This window comes from Neophocaena asiaeorientalis, unplaced genomic scaffold (genome assembly GCF_003031525.2).
Source record: "Neophocaena asiaeorientalis asiaeorientalis breed wild unplaced genomic scaffold, Neophocaena_asiaeorientalis_V1.1 scaffold43, whole genome shotgun sequence".
Lineage (NCBI taxonomy): Eukaryota > Metazoa > Chordata > Mammalia > Artiodactyla > Phocoenidae > Neophocaena > Neophocaena asiaeorientalis.
In genome coordinates, this window is record NW_020173674.1 from 8,576,791 (window position 1) to 8,580,985 (window position 4,195).

Consider the following 4,195-nt stretch of genomic DNA (forward strand, 5'->3'; position numbering starts at 1 on the left):
AAAAAAAAAAAAAATATATATATATATATGTTCACCTTATCTTTGACAGTGGTGGCAAGAATATACAATGGAGAAAAGACATCCTCTTCAGTAAGTGGTGCTGGGAAAATTGGACAGCTTCATGTAAAAGAATGAAATCAGAACACTTCCTAACACCATTCACAAAACTAAACTCAAAATGGACTAAAGACCTAAATGTAAGGCCAGATACTATAAAACTCTTAGAGGAAAACATAGGCAGAACACTCTATGACATGTATCACAGCAAGATTTTTTTAGCCTACCTTCTCGAGTAATGGAAATAAGATAAAAAATAAACAAATGGGACCTAATGAAACTAAAATCTTTTTTCACAGCAAATGAAACAATCAAAAATCAAAAAGACAACCTATAAAATGGGAGACTCTATTTGCAATTGATGCAGCTGACTCAGGGTTAATATCCAAAATATATAAACAGCTTGTAACACTGAAGAAACAAATAATCTAAACAAAAATGGGCAGAAGACCTGTACATACATTTTTCCAAAGGAGACAAATGGATGACTAACAGGCAAATGAAATGATGCTCAACATCACTAATGACTAGAGAAATGAAAATCAAAACCACAGTGGGGTATTAGCTCACAGCTGTCAGAATGGCTATCATCAAAAAGACCACAAAGAACGAATGTTGGTGAAGATATGGTGAAAAGGGAGCCCTTGTACACTGCTGATGGGAATGTAAATTGGTGTACCCACTATGGAAAACAGTGTGGAGATTCCTCAAAAGAAACTAGAAAAGAAACTACTATATGATCCAGCAATTCCACTCCTGGGTATACATCCCCCCAAAACCAAAACACTAATTAGAAAAGATACAGGCACACTAATGTTTGTAGCAGCATTATTTACAATAACCAAAACATGGAAGCAACTCAAATGCCCATCAGCAGATGACTGGATTAAGAAGATATATTCCATATGTATATATGGAACATTACTCAGCCAAGAAAAAGAATGAAATATTGCCATTTGTAGCAACATGGATGGCTCTAGAGAATATCATGCTTAGTGAAGTAACTTAGATAGAGAAAGACAAATACTATATGATATCAGTCACATGTAGAATCTAAAAAATAATACAAATGAATATATATACAAAACAGAAACAGTCTGACAGACATAGAAAACAAATTTATGGTTACCAAAAGGGAGAGGGAGTGGGAAGGGACAAATTAGGGGTATGGGTTTAACAGAAACAAACTACTATACATAAAATAGATAAGCAACAAGGATTTACTGTGTACAGGGAATTATACCTAATATCTTGTAATAACCTATAATGGAAAAAATCTTAAAAATCCCTGAAACACTATGCTATACACCTGAAAATGACACAACATTGCACATAAACTATATATCAAATTACAAAAGAAAAACCCCTAACAATCTGATTTAAAAATGGTCCGAGGAACTGAACAGACATTTCTTCAAAGAAGATATTCAAAAGGCCAACAGATGCATGACAAGGATTTCAACATCACTGGTCATCAGGGAAATGTAAATCAAATCTGCAATGAGATACTACCTCACACCTGTTAGAACAATTATTGTATAAAAGAGGGGAGATGTTAAGTGCTGGTGAAGATGTGGAGGAAAAGAACACATGTAGACAACTGATGGCAATGTGAATTGGAACAGCAACTAGAGAAAACGGTATGGAGGGTCCTCCAAATATTAAAAATATAAACACAATATGACCCAACAATCCTACTTCTGGGTACCTAACCAAAAGAATGAAATCTCTATCTTAAAGAGATATCTGCACTACCACGTTCTTTGCAGCATTATTTATAATACCCAAGACATGGAAACAACCTAAGTATCCACCACTAAGTGAATTAGAAAAATATAGGTATGTACCACCTATGAGATATAGATAGATGAAATGTAACAGATAGAGATATAATAGATAAATAGTATGGAGAATATTATTCAGCCATGTGAAAAATCAAGAAGTCCTGCCATTTACAACACAGTTGACTCCTTGAGGGCATTATGCTAAGTGAAATAAGTCATAAAGAGAAAGACAGGGCTTCCCTGGTGGTGCAGTGGTTGAGAGTCCGCCTGCCGATGCAGGGGACACGGGTTCGTGCCCCAGTCCGGGGAGATCCCACATACCGTGAAGTGGCTAGGCCTGTGAGCCGTGGCCGCTGAGCCTGCGCGTCCAGAGCCTGTGCTCCGCAACGGGAGAGGCCACAACAGTGAGAGGCCCGCGTACCGCCAAAAAAAAAAAGTAAAGAGAAAGACAAACACTGTATAACCTTCCATATATGTGGAATCTAAAAAGCCTGAACTCATAGAAACAGGGAAGTGATTACCAGCTTGGTTGCCAGGGGTAGCAGGATTGAGTGATGTGTTCAAAGGGCACAGACTTCCAGTTTACACTTAAGAAGTTCTGGGAATGTTATGTACAGCATGATGACTAGAGTCAGCAATATTTTACTGTAAATTTGAAAGTTCCTAAAATATTAGATTTTTAAAGCGCTCAACAAAAAAATATAACTATGTGAGGTGACGGATGTGTTAACATACCTTATTGTGGTAATTATTTCACAACATGTACCTATATCTAATCATTATGTTGTACATTTTAAATGTACACAATTTTATATAAATCTTATCTCAATAAGCAGAATTTTTTAATTTTAAAAAAGAAATAATTTGATTTATAATCTTTTGGAATTGGCTTTTTTCACTAAGCAAAATTATACAGATATCCATCCAAGTTGCTATGTTTATCTATAGTTTGTTTTCTTTTTATTGGTGAGTACACAAAATGTATATGCAAAAGTTAGTTTAACCAATCTTCTGGGGAAGGCCATCTGGATTGTTTCAAGTTTTTGTTTGCTTGTTTTTTATTGTAATATAATTGACATATAAGCTGTATAAGGTTAATGTACACAACATGTTGATTTGATACATTTGTATGTTGCAGTAGGATTACCAGCATAGTGTTAGCTAACACTTTATTCATGTCACAAAATTATTATTTATTTTTTGTGTTGAAAACAATTAAGATCTAACTTATCAAGTTTGACATTTATAAAATAGTATTTTCGACTATAATCGCTAGCTGTGCATTACATCTCCAGACTTTATTTATCTACTAGCTGCAAGTTTGTAACATTGAACGTTTCCCCATTTCCCCCGTCCCCTGATAACCACTATCCTAGTCTCTGTTCCATGAATTTTTTTTTCTTTTTTAGATCTGACATCTAAGTTACCTACAGAATCTGTCAATCTCTGTCTAACTTAATCTAACTGATCACAGTGTCCTCAAGGTCCATCCATGCTGTCACAAAGAGCAGCACTTCCATTTTTTCATGGCTGAATTATATTCCATTTTTTATACATATATCATATCTTTGTCCATTCATCTGTGGATGGACACTTAGGTTGCTTCCATATCTTGGCTATTGTAAATAATGATGCAATAAACATGAGAGTGCAGGTAACTTTTCATTATCTTGCTTTCATTCCCTTTAGATATATGACAAGAAGTAGGATTGCTGGATTTTATGGTGTTTTAAAAAAAAAATTTTGTGGATCCTTCATACTGTTTTCTGTAGTGGCTGTACCAATTTACATCAGCATCAACAGTGTACAAGTATTCCCTTTATTGAGCATAACTTATTATCTCTCGTTTTCGGATGATAGCTGCTGATGAAAATTAATCAATCTTCAATCAAAAGGGAGAAATAAAGAATTTTATTCGAGTCAAGCTGAGCATTATAACCCAGGAGAAAGCCTTCCAGAAAATTCTGAAGCCTATCCCGTTTGTTAGAAGTCAAAGGCACAGTCACATACATTTTTGAGACAAAGAATTTTGCATCAAAATGACACACTGACATTTTACACCAAGTTCACCAAAGATACATAGTCCAGTTCTGCACATACCAAGCAAGCAGCAGGTCACCATGACCTGTTAAATCAAGCATGCATTCCCTCCTTTCAGGAGGTCTGGTTAATGTATAATGCAGAAGCACATTGCCTACTAAGGAGAGCCCAATATGGGCAGAGAATATGCTATGCTTAAAATTTCTCGTCCTGCCTTAAAACATAAATTTTTTTCCATCATAGTCATTCTAAGAGGTTGAGATGATTCCCCGTTGTATTTTTTTTTTTTTTTTTTTTTTTTTGGGGAACACAGG